Source organism: Centrocercus urophasianus, unplaced genomic scaffold (genome assembly GCF_019232065.1).
Source record: "Centrocercus urophasianus isolate 14NV4802_14NV808 unplaced genomic scaffold, USGS_Curo_1.0 seq_16, whole genome shotgun sequence".
In the NCBI taxonomy this organism is placed as follows: Eukaryota; Metazoa; Chordata; class Aves; order Galliformes; family Phasianidae; genus Centrocercus; species Centrocercus urophasianus.
In genome coordinates this window covers 5,198,770-5,212,158 of record NW_024884711.1, presented here as the reverse complement: position 1 = coordinate 5,212,158, position 13,389 = coordinate 5,198,770, and the positions used below count along the sequence as shown (strand labels likewise).

Sequence of the window (13,389 nt, the reverse complement as noted above, 5' to 3'; positions counted from 1 at the left end):
AACCACAGATCCAAGTCAAATTAGTGTTCTTTCCTCTTCCAAGGAGGCTCCAGTGCAGTGAGAATCATGCTACCAAAATGATATCTCTATTCTAAAGAAGGGCAACGAAGCTGTGAGGGTCTGGAGCACAAGTCTTATGGGGAGCAGCTGAGGGAGCTGGGATTGTTCAGTCTGGAGAAGAGGAGGCTCAGGGGAGACCTGATTGCTCTCTGCAACTGCCTGAAGTGAGGCGGTGGCGAGGTGGGGATCAGCCTGTTCTCCCAGGTAACAGCGATAAGGTGAGAGGGAATGGCCTCAAGCTGTGCCAGGGGATGTTCAGGTTGGGTACTAGGAAGAATTTCCAAAAGAGCAGTGAGGCAGTGGCACAGGCTGCCCAGGGAGGTGGTGCAGTCACTGTCCCTGGAGGTGTTGAAGGATCGTATGGATTTGGCACTGAGGGATGTGGGCAGCGGGCATGGTGTGGGGATGGGCTGGTAGTTGGGATCTTTTCCAGCCTTTATGATTCTCCATTTAATAATATAAGCAAGTATGTGCACTTTTTTCCTTCTTTCCACAGTGAAGGACAGGCGTGTAAAAACTGAGCTTTTCTGTGATTGGCGATGGTTCATTAGGGACAGAAGAGCCCATAGAAAAACACTGTAATGTTACAAAGCACAGTTCTGAATTGATGGCAGAATGCTCTGCTGAGAGGAGCAGAACATGATTCTTAGTGGTAATGAGGTGCTGTGTTTGAATCTGGATCCAGAACAGTGAGGGAGGTGGGGATGATCTAGTGTGCCAGGCTTCTACTTTGTAGTAGGAATAACTGTAATGTTTAATTTCCTGCATCTTATTAGGGAAAAAAAAGGCAATTTTTATTTTGGAAGACAGTCACTGCTTTTGCTAGAACTGGTGTATGATGGTTTGTACTGTGATATCTTTCTGACTGAAAGGATGCCCAGTAATTTGTTAAACAAATCCCTGGCTGCTAGTTGTTAGAGGGAAGCGATGGCCTGGAGATCTCTGCTGCTGTTGGACATGTTTGGTTATGGCAATTCAGTATTTCTTGTGGGAAATTCTCAATTCCTAGACCTCAAATCTCAGGGGGATGCTCTATGATATATCAACTTGCTTCTGCTTAACGCGTGGCTGTGCTTGGATTGAAAGATTTTTTTCCATGTAAAGTGTAGAAGGAGTTAAATGAGTTGACTTCATTTCAGAGAAGTCAGTGCCCATAGAGGATACAGAAGTATTTTTCTGAAAGTGCTGTTGCAGTGATGTGATGTGCAGCTGTTTTCAAGCTCGTTTTTCCCAGTCTACCAGGTTAGGTTGCAAGGAAGTGCTCCCTAGGCCCTGTTCAGTCAGACGTAGAGTTTCACATTCTCTCAGCGAAAGAGATGCAATAAAGCCTTGATGTCTGTTTCTAGAACGCAGTAGACAGAGAACAGAATTAATGAGGGCTAAGTAATGAAATTTGGGGTTGCTCCCTCTCAGTGCACTTTTAAACGTTACTGGCTTCAGCTGTAAATCTTGGCCACATTTTTACCTGTTTTCAATCAGTGAAAAGTTTTTATGCCAAATGAACAACCTGAATGGAGAATTTACAGGGTAGGTAAAGTGATCTGTTCCTCTCAGGAAATCCTGTGTTTATGCTCAAGATTGAACATTCAGGCCTGGCTTTCCATTTTGCTTGTTGATCCTCTGATGGATACTTGGTTGTTGGGTTTGTTTTTTTGCTTTGGTGCACTAGCAAAAGTTATTTAAAACAGTCAGGCAATTACTTTTTTTTTCTTTTTTTTTGTATTGCTTTATTCTGTTGTTGTAAGTTATCATCTTCAAAGGTTACCTGTGGTCCTGAAAGTCTTAAAAATGTCCTAAATCAGGGTAAATGTAATCATACGTAGTACTCAGTTTCCTGAAAATGAGAAATTTGCTTGTGATACAGTAGAATATGTGCATGAGTCAAGAATACAAATCCCAGTTCCTATTCTGCAGCTGACAGGGCCTTTGCTTACCTTAGGCCAGTCTGCCACATGTGTGCTTTCTTTTCAACTGGGGGATGAAAAAAGCATTTGTAATATTTTTCTATTTTTTTTTCCCAAACACTACTTTCTCTGAACTTGTAAACTTTCATGTTTTTCTGTACTTTCAGCTTCACTCTGTGTTTCTACTGTTTTACTGAATTTGTCCTGTTCCTTTCTATCACCATGCAAAGATTGTTTCTGCTGCTGTACTGAAAAGTGGGTTTTCAGAGAAATTTCAGTCTCCCAGTGGAGCTGTAAAGTACAGCAGAAGATGCTGAGCACAGGAATAACATGTCCATCAAAGAACTTCTCCTGGCTAAGAACTGGCTTGGTTGCTTGCCTGAGGCTATTGGTATACTCAGAATGCATTCTGACTGGGTGCTAAGATATGAATAAGTCATGAGGCATGCCGATAAGTGAGAAACTGAATTGACTGATTGGTGAGCAGTCTGCTTGTCTGTCCTCCTACAGCAGTTCAGTCCTTTCTCCATCAGCAGAGGTTTGCCTTGGAAGTAGGGGGAGGCAGTTGGGCTCAGTGCTTGCCTGCTGCCTGTACTGTGACTAGTGAGTAAGGGAAATCCCATGTCCAGAACTACCCCTGGTGTATTCTGGAGAATATGTATGTGCATATAGGAATGTACCCAAGGATGTCTTCAAAAACAAAAAACAAAACCTCTCAAGAGCCCTATTGCACTTACTTTCCGAAATCAATTTCCAGACTTTTGGACAACATGTGGTCCTTCTCTAGTTAGTGACTTTAGATACTTATTTTTGCAATCCTTTGGGAAAGCCACAGTGCTGGATTTCAACGACATTACATAATTCAGAAAGATGATTTATTCTTGAAGTAAAGCAAAACTTACAACATTTAACTTGCATTTTTACCTCTTAGCTTGTGTTCTTCTGTAGTTCCCTCCCTAAGGAGACATACATAAAAGCTATATTGCATTGTTGCTATTGCTATGTGCATTTAATGCCCCTGGAATTTTCTTAAAACACTGTTCTGATCTTTGCTAGTGTAACTTTGACTTTAATGGCACTAAGCCACAGATGCATTGGCCCAGTTTCCTAAAATTCCACAGCCTGTTGTTAAGATAAACAATTCTGGGTTCCCAGGAATACAGATCCATGTATATGGTAATACACTGGGTATACAGAGCAACCTTTAAACAGCCATCTGTTATTTGCCTGCTTCATTTTTGCTATTTCATTTTTGATGCTTGAGCACAAGCTTTGTAAATGGGGAAAACGACTTGGGAGAGCAGTTGCGCTAAGTGATGTTTGGAGAACAGCTGTGGGGTTTCTCCCTTCTGCTGACATGTGTGGAGGCTGAAGGAAGGCAGTCTCACAGAGATGGCTGTGCTGAGATGCACCCTGGTTAGTCAGCAGCTCGTGTCCCAGTGCCGGGAAGTCCACGCGACCAGAGCTTGGGTAGGAGGCCAAGGATTGCTGGTTGCTTAGGTTATTTGTGGTCTTGTTGTGTCTCTCCTCAGCACTTGTACCTAAAGAGGCTTTTAAGGCCTGGGTGTCCACAAGAGTTAGAAGTCTGGCTCTGTGCTCCTTCATGAGGGCATCAATCTGCATTTCTTCCCAGCCCACAGCTTTGGACATGGGCTGTAATTACAGAGCTGCTGCTGGAGCTGGGTTCAGTTCACACACGCACTCTAAAACACGGTATCCTGTGTGGTTGAGAACACTGCTCCCATACCTAACTATGTGAGAAAAAAACAGCAAAAGGGGATGAATATGAGGCACTTTAACAGCCAGTTAGGAAGCTGTGGAATAGCTTCCCAACAACTATTTGCATGTTCAGGGTTATAGGGAAACCTCAAAGAGTGAGGGAGGTTTTCAGTGCGTAGTGCCAATTGCTGGAGCACAGGGAGAGCCTTGCTGCCTGTGAGTGCGGGCCTTTGAAGTTCAGCTGATCTTCTTAGTGTCCTGTGCAGAGCAGGAGTTGGTGGTATGGCCTGCCTTAGTGGTAAGCCTCTGGATTGGCACTGCCAAAATGGCTGCTGGCAGTAAGAAACTTCTGGTGGTCACTTTCTGGAAGAATGGGATATTCTTACCGAATACAGATTGGAGGATTTTTTTCTTTTGTGGATCAAGACGCTTCATTCTCACTGTCTCTGTGCAGCAAGAAGTAGTGAAGAAAAGCAGCAGTCTTGGTCATAGATAAAATATTGCATTTTATGTAAATGTTCTCTGAAAGACAGCAATCAATTTGAAATAACTACCCTTCTCCAGTCTTGTAAAACAGTACCTTTTTTGTTGTTGTTTTTTTTTGCTTTTAGTTACATCAACACTACATAGACTCTTAAATCACTGTGGAAAGTGGGAAAATCAGAAGAAGTAAAATAAAATCATCCTGTAACAGGAGAAGAATGATTGTAATGCAAAACCAGATTAAAATCCACCCCCTCTGGTTTTAAATCACAATAAATATCTGGTTTGAGTCAGTCTGTTCATTGTGTAGAATTACTCAACTAAAACTGTGCCTTTGACTAAAGCTGTTGGCAGTTGGGTTTGTGGTATCTTTGTTTAAATAGGATCTGGCTGGGGGAACCACTGTTCTAGTCAGCTCTTTCAGCTGTTTTTCACTGTTTTCGTTTGTGCTCTCGCATCCTGAGGAAGAAGGGTTTTGCCTTGGAATGGTAATGTATTTTAATATGAATATCTCTACGTGCTGCTCACTGTCCCAGGCCCAGGTGTTGCTCAGTAGGGTTGCTGGTTTGTGTTTGCTTTGCTTTTTCCCTTACTCTTAGCTAGTTGGTGCATATTTAATGTATTTGTGACTTCTGTGGTCAAGTGCTCTTGCTTCTCCTTCCTGTGGGGAGGAAATAGGCCCAGGCAGTGTTTTGCTCTTCTGCTGTATTTTGGACAAGTTGTGGTCAGCCTGCCCCTCTCTCCTGTGCCTTCTCCCAGCCAATGGAAGAGGAGTAGCAAATACTTCTGTGGTCTTTGACGTCTATGGAGGAGCAGAGAACTGGGAAATGTTACACTGCTGTGGTTTGTTAACAGTGCTTTTGGGGCTTCTGCTGACACTATTCCTATCTATATTTTTTGAAGACCTGGTTTGCTGCTGGTCTAATAGTTTCCATCATACATGAGCTGTTTGACAGGTCTTTGATATCTGGTTTTTTTAAGTAGCACTGCTCCCAGTGTGCTGTTAGGCAGAATGTGTGTTAATGCACTGAAGCTGACATTCATGCAGTGTAGGTTGAGTATTGGTTGACTATGAGACAGGAGTTCATGCGTGCTAAATATGGCAGCAGCCTAATCCCAAATGATTCAGTGTTTCTGTGGGTGGTGGTGGTAGTGGATTTTTTTGTTTTGGAAGTCATTAGGTTCTTTCCTTCACCAAGCATTGGACTGTGTCCCTTGAGCCATGCCCATCTTGCCTTGTTGTACCTCTGTGAGCACACTGCTTATCCAGGAGTGTGCAAAAAAATTACACATCCATGGTGTTTATGGCTTGCAGCGCTGCACCTCCAAGCTCTGTATTAAAATCTGACTGATCCTCCTCACTACGAGCCAGCTAGGCAGCATGTCTGGCTGATGTCTCCCCACCAGCAGCACGATGCATTGCAAGAAAGGAGGTGTACTGTTTTCTGTAGTTTTGTTTTCGTTTTTTTTTTTTGAACTGTTTTCAGTTTATTTGATCACTAATCAGGATGGGGAAGAGGGGAGGGCAAGTTTGGTGGCCTACATTAGATAAAAAGAGAGGGAGCCGGACAAAGCTCCTGATGTAACATGAGAATTAGACAAGGAAAAACTATTTATAGAGCCCTGCAGCATTTGCCTCGAGGAACTTTAGAGGGGGCAGCATGCATGAAGAGGATGAGCACATGAGTGTGTGCTGTCAGCTGCCAAGGTCACAGCAGAGTTTGTCCTACTGAGCACTTCCACTTTCCCTTGCCCTGAGGGAAACGGGCTGATAGGTTCATTCTGAAGGCCAAGTCCTGGTGGTGAGAAACCTTGGTTTGTGGAGAACAGTGGGGGTTTTCAGTTATTTTTTTTCCCCTTTTTCTAGCTTTTTATTTGCAGTGTTTTAGCTTGTATTACTTTTTGAGAAAACATGACTCAGTCTCGGTGATTTATTAGTCAGACAAGGCCAAACAAGGTCACGGAAGCAGCTTTGAAGAGATAGAGATTAAGGTCTTACGCTTTACGTGTTTGTTTTCACTGAGACATCTTTTTGGTTATTGTTGATATTCTGGCTTTTGCTTCAATGCTTACTTATTTTTTTATTCTAAATGACATTGCCATATGATTGATTGTTAACCAGATATTGATCTCTTCTTTTTTTTTTTTTTAATGCCTTCATATGCTTGATCCTTGCTTGAGACTTGTATTTAAAAAAAAAAACAAAAACAACACACAATAGATGCCTTCAAGACTTCAGCGTAAAGTTCTTTAGTGGCTTCATATGAATAGCCATGGTTGGCAGGTGAAGTCCCTAACGACTGGAAGAAAGACAATATCACATCCACTTCTAAGAATGATAGAAAGGGTGACCCAGAGAACAGCTGACCTGTTTGCACTGCTACCTCAGTGCTGGTAAAGATCTTGGAGCAGGGCCTTCTGCAAGCTGTGCTAATGCACGTGGAATAGAGGGAATAGTTAAGCCAACCAGATGGCTTCACCAAGGACTGCGTGGTGTTGGAGCAGCAGATAGCTTTGCATGGGTCAAAGCCTGACCCAAAAACCCTATTGGGGGCAGGGGGGGGAGAGGAGCACGGTTATCTCCAGTGAAACCTTTAAAAGATTTTTCATTGAAAGGTTCTCAAGTGAGTTTGACACTTTGGATAATGGTATAGTTCAAAGTTTTCCAAGGTAGTTGTCCCTTTAATTTGCTGTAAAATGGATCAATCTATTCTGACATCAGATATGCAGAACTTATTTTTGTGTAAGTTGCTGGATGGTAAATAAACTGCTCGTCTCTTTCTGTCACTTACAAGTGACATTTTGACTGTGTCTCTCTATGTCTGAGCAGTCAGCATTCTACATACATATTTAAAACCTAGCTTCTAAGTGGAAAATAAAACCCATCTTATTATATTAGGTTACATAATAAAGCACAAGACTAAATCAATTTATTATCAACAAATTATTTGGGATCAAATTCAGTCTTTAACTACAAGTGAGTCTACATCTTAAAGTCAGTTCTATTGCAAATAGTTGAGTTTTTATGGTCTGAAAAAGTGTGTTTAGATGGGTATAGGCATTTGAGCCCAGCCACACTTTAAGGGAGGAAAATAAAAAGGAAATACTGCACACATGCAAAAAACAAAACAGCAAAAACTTCTGTAGGTGCTCGTTTATTTACTAATTCGTATTTTGCCAGCAGATTGCTTGAATTTTGTTAAGTTGCTTTGGTCAACACAGCCATTATTTTTGAAGCCTAGACCAAGGACTTCATTCTGAATTACAGGGGGATGTTAATTTATTTCATGATTGGAAAGACATCAAAACTGGCTTTGATTCACTCCAGTGTCTGGATGGAGTATTTTGCATCAGAAGAAAGTTTTTCATGTAAATAAGAAGCTTGAGGGTTCTTCTTTAAGAACTTAGTAAAACTTAGCAGACTTAGTAAAATAATTTGTTTATTGAATTTACAAAACGATGTACAAAACAGGAGAAAACCTTTCTGCTAGAACTCTTGCAAGTGCATGAAAGGGAGAAGTCTGCACATCTTGAAACCCTCTGAAGTATATAAGCATCAGACTTAGCCTGGAGCTACAGAGCTCTGATCCTGTGGGTGCTGAGTGTGAAACTTCCTTGATTCTGTGGTACCCAGAGGCTCTGTCTAAATTAAGACCCCTCAGCAAGGATGGGTGAGTAGATAGAAGTTGTTGGTGCTGCAACTTCTCAAATCTTTATTATAGATTTGAGGGGATTATTTTAGATTAGATTTAGTTTGGCAGCCTGCGCTGAATGCCCCTGCTATCTGTGCAACCTGAAGCTTTCTGGAGGACAGTATTGTAGGTATGTGCTCAGATGGCCTCGCAATGATGTAGCCCGTATAGTTATTTGTAGCCTCGTCCTGTTCCTGTTTGGTAGGAGGTTGCATCTGAAGCATGCCCTGTGGCGGAGTTTTCAGGTTCTCTTCCTCAGTTCCTCACATGAATTGAGTTCATGTGAACTGAAGTTGTTCTGAGAAACCACCTAGCTCAACAGTAAAAGGTTTTGCTTCAGAACAGTGCTCTTGCTCTAACAGATAAAGTGTGGGAGTATGCAGAGCAAAAGGATGACATGGGAGAAGTGGGGAGATTCCGGCAGAAACACTAGAAAGATACTTCTCTCCTTTCTGAAGAAAGTATTTATCTGAATTTCCAGTTGTTTGATCAAGTTTAATAATCAGCACAGTCTGTGGCTTTTGGACAGCATGCTTGTGGTAGGTGTTCCTGTTTTGTGACTACAGTCAATTGCTGTCATTGCAATCCAAGGTGGTAATGAGACTGATGATACAAATTCTGCATGGCTGGCCTTGCTGTCTCTAGATAATCACAGCAGAGAATAATTCGATCTCTTTTGTGGCTCTTGGGGGAAGAACGACATTAACTCATTTGTGTCACTAGATTCGAAGCTAGGATGTGTTTAATCCTGGCTGCAGGAAAACCTGATGCCACTTGCTGTTCCACACTCACCTGATATGCTTCATTTATGTTTACTTTAAATACATGCTGCATGAGGCTCAGCCTTCTTCCCCTAAAACACTTTGCAAATGAACAGATTTTTTTTTCTAGCTGGAACCTAGAAACTGCTAACTGACAGGGAGAATTGTTTTTTTCTTTACATAGAGCTACCAAATTTTGGCTATTCTCTGATGCAATTGTGTCTCAGCTTTGAACTGTTTTGCCTTAGTAATTAGAGCTGACTAACTTCTTCAATATAGAGTGCAGTGCTGGCTAGTCAATCTGGATCTTTTCTTTTCTTTTGTAGTCAGAGCTACCACAAGTACATTACAGTTCACTTTTTGGTTAAGTCTTCATTGCCCTGCAGTCATCATCCAAACTATTACATAGATGGACTTAGTATTAGATGACAGTAGTATTTGGTGTATGTAGAATTCAAGCATTTCATGGAGCTAGTCTTGTGAACTTTGGATTTTAAGCATTTATTAGATTAAATCAAAATCTGTATGTGGGTGCAGAGGAGGTCTACAGGAGCAAATCTTCATGCTTGTATTGCTGTTCTTCTGAAGTGCAGGTTTTACAGAGCCACAGAATCATAGGAGCTGGAAGGGACCGATGGATGTGAACCAGTCCCAATCCCCTACTACAGCAGATCCCCTACAGTAGATTACACAGGAAAGCATCCATGTGGGTTCTGAATATCTCCAGAGAAGGAGTTTCCACAGCCTCCTTGGACAATTTGTTTCAGTGCTCGGTCACCCTCACACTAATGAAGTTTTTCCTCATGCTCAGACGGAATTTCCCATGTTCCTGTGGTGTGTGCCCATCACCCCCTTGTTCTGTCATTGTGCACCACTGAAAAGAGCCTGGCCTCCTTATCTTGATGCTTGTCCTGTAGATATTTTTAAGTTGGTAAGATCCTCTCTCAACCTTCTCTCCCTCTGACTGAACAGCCCCAGGTCTCTCAGCCTTTCCTCATAAGAGGGATGCTCTAGGCCCCTTGTCATCTTTGCGTCCTCTGCTGGACTCTCTCTAGAAGTTCCCTGTCTTTCTTGAACTGAGGAGCCCAGAAATGAACAAAGCATTCCAGGTGCAGTCTCACCAGGACAGAGTAGAGAACAAGGATTGCTTCTCTCAACCTGTTAGCCATGCACTTTTTAATGCATCCTGGGCTACCTTTGGCCTTCTTGGTCTCAAGGGCACACTGCTGACTCATGGCCAACCGGTTGTTTTCCAGGACACCCAGGTCCTTCTCTGCAGAGCTCCTTTCCAGCAGGTCAGCCCCTAACCTGCACTGATGCATGTGGTTGTGCCTCCCCATGTGCAGGGCAGGAGCTTGCTCTTGCTGAACCTCACGTAGTTCTGCTCTGCCTAGCTCTCCAGCCTGTCCAGGTCTCACTTAAAGGCAGCACAGCCTTCTGCTGTGTCAGCCACTCCTCTTTGCTTCATATCATCAGCAAACTTGTTGAGGGTGGACTCTGCCTTCCTCCAGGTCATTGATGATGATGTTTAACAAGACTGCACCCAATACCATTGCATCACCGCTAGTTATGGGCTTCCAATTAGACTCTGTGCTGCAGATTACAACCCTTTGAGCTTTGCCATCAGCCATTTCCCAAACCATCTCACTGCCCACTCATTTACCCCACGTTTCTGAAGCTTACCTACAACAATGTATGCGAGACAGTGTGAAAAACTTCTCTGAAGTCAAGGTGGACTACACTCCCTGCTCTCTCCTCATCTAAGCAGCTAATCATGGCATCATAGGAGGCTACCAGATTGGTCAGATGTGATTTCCCCTTTAATGTAAATCTGTGTTAACTACTATCATAACTTTCTCTTTCAAATCATTTTGCACAGTAAGATGACATGGTTAAAAACATTTAAATGGTAAACTTTGGAGAACTGCAGTCCTTCTGTAAACAAGATTACAATGAAGAAATAAGTTAACCTACCCCAAATTTAAGTGTTTTTTGAGACCCGGGTCTGTTTATTAACCCCAAACTGTCATTTTGTTTAGACTGGTGGAAATGGTGCAATACAGCCACTGACTTAAATCACACTAGGGAGAATAGAAGAGTTAAATTTAAATCCTGTATGCAGACACGTCCTATGCTGCTGCTGTTCACGTACATAGTAGAAGGAATTAAATGCATGGATTTTTCATCAAGAGAAGTTATATTTTGGCTTTTAAATCGTGTACTTGTTTGGCTGCCAGAAGGAGAAAATAGGAAGCACTGCAATGACATTTTTATGGTCTTCCAGTTACTGTATATGCTGTTGGGACTGATTAACAAGAATGTTAGTTTTTCATATTTCATGGGAATAGTAGTGTCTGTCTCCCTTTATGGCTGTCTTGGGAATATGGTGAATACTGCTCAGCTGTAACTTGTTTTTTCTATTCTGCAATAGGAGAATTTAGATGAAAGTTTAAAGGTTTGGTGGACAGTATGCTCTTCATCCAGTAGCTAAGATCTGCCCTGCTGAGGAAGGCCTGCAAGCAGTGCCTCTACGGCTTCATAGATAAAGAGCCCAAACAGCATTTTTCCCACTGTGTGTGGAAGCAGAATATTCCATGAGGTCTGAGGGGGAGCAGGCATATGCATTTATTCCTGCTTTGTTCCCTTTGTGATACGAGTTGCTAACATCAAGGCAAATTCTCTGCCTTAATCTGGAATCTGACTTTCTCACATTGATTTTACATGGGTTTCTGCAGCAGACAGGGCAAATGGATTTTTTTGGGGGGGGTTGGGGTGGGTAGGGAGGGATGTAAGTTTTATTGTGTCTTTGTATTTGAAGCTCAGTTTGTTTATAGCTTCCATAAGTACCAACAGTGAAACAGCTTGTGTGAAGGAAGAGCCTGGATGGCTGTTTCTGAATGTCACTGTTTATTTGCTCATAACAGTGCAGTTATAAAAGGCAGAAGCTGAGCCGTTGGGGTATAGCCTACAATGAAGGAGGAAGAAGCTGAGTCCCATGGCATTTCCCTGATGTGGATGTTAACTTGAGTGAAGGAAGGAGACAGAACTCATTCGCTGCAAACTTCTAATGCAATTCGCAGTGTTACATTTGGGTGAAGGTTGTTTTAGTCAGGATTGTATGGGATGTAACATTGTGAATCTGCAGAGACATCAGGTATGTCAGGCTTGGAATGCCAGTGTGTCCAGAAAAGTTTCAAGTGAGTTTTGAGAATCTGAGCTCTTGTAGACTTCTACACACAGCTTGCACCTCCATTTATCAGTGTTGTTTCATTTGGTGGTATTTTTATGGTGCTTGCTCTCAGGGGGTGCCAAAGCAAGGCATGTGGAGGAGGGGAAAACATGGCAAGAGCATGAGTGCTCCTGTTGACCTTTTGTTGCCACCTCCCAGGCATGTCCTTGTTCATGTCAGTCTTAACAATTTCCCCAAACAAATGCGAATCGCAGCCATGCGGTAGCAACTATGACAAAATGGAGCTCATTTAGTTATTCAGTCCTTGCGTTTCCAGTGTGTTTTCTTGTTTATAGCTTAAAGTGTTTCGATCATCAGTGCAGAGAAAATGAAGCTTTGCATTTCAATTCCAACTGAATTTAAACAGCGGATTTCTAAAATCAGTCATCTCTCCTCCGGCTCCTACATTGAATGGGGGCCATTTAGCAGTAATCAGCACGAAGTGACCCCATTGTCCTTCGCAGCGTGTGCTTGGGTGGTGCACGGGTAATGGATGCTCTGCAGGGGAACTGTAAGATTTTCTGTTAGAACACTTGAACAAAGTTTTCCTTCCCACAGCAGCCGAGGTAGAGCAGCAACGTTAGTATGAGTATGGATCGTAAATCTGTCATTGGATTTCACTTCTTCCTGTAGTTATTATGATTGCTAGAAAATCCAGGCTGAGTATGAGAATTATTTCCAGGTTATCCAGTGCCATGCAGAAATACGAATATATGTCACTGAGGAAGATCTTACAGGATGTCATTTTGTGCATGAGCTTTCTTTTTTTTTTTTCCTGCAGTTAATACTACCTTTCAGTTTTCCAGTTGCATTCGGATTTCAGTGCAAATGAGTCGTCTCTGAGACTCTCTGAGAGGAGAATTTTGCTTTGTTGTTCCTATGCCTGCAGTGAAAGGGAGGAAAAAAAAGGTTGAGAAAAGGGAGTGTGAAAACTGCTATAATTTAGTGCATGATTTCCTTGAAACTTTCCCCCAGGTCTGGAATGCACAATCTGTGTCGTGGCTGATTAGAGGGAGATGCTTCAGTCTTGCAGTTTCTAGAAATAGTCATAGATGCTTTGGTGAAGCAATAACATTATTTACTGGGAATGCCAGAAGAAAAAGATGCCAAACTCCTCAGCATAACTTCAGAATTGCATCCAGATAATGTTATTTTACTGTTAGAGATGAAAGGGATTTTATATAATACCCCAGGCAACTGTTTTCTTCCTGTTTCTCAGTGAAGCACCAAACAGAACATATTATGTTGCTGCACATCCATATTGAATTGCATCCATACCTTTTGCTTGCAGACCAAAGCACTTCTGTGATCTTGCTGACTTGGTCTCTGCTTTTCCACTGTAGTCTGTTCTTCCATGGCCTGTTCCTAAGACACCAGTTAAGCTGAGGTTTTAGCAAAGAGTTGCTCCTCTTTTTTCTCTGTCTAATTTGATCTCACTGGGTGCATTGATATTCCTTTTTGATGGACTTTGTGGCCTGTTGGAGGTGGAAGCACTGAGGGGCAGTGATGAACAGACACTGCTCTAATGTACCTTTACTTCT

At 42.4% G+C, this 13,389-nt stretch overlaps 1 protein-coding gene across 1 annotated transcript in view; it reads left to right on the top strand.

Moving 5' to 3' along the window:
* The window catches only part of TRAK1 (trafficking kinesin protein 1), a 124,908-nt gene that overhangs the window by 33,560 nt on the left and 77,959 nt on the right, over positions 1-13,389 (top strand). The window lies entirely within an intron of this gene.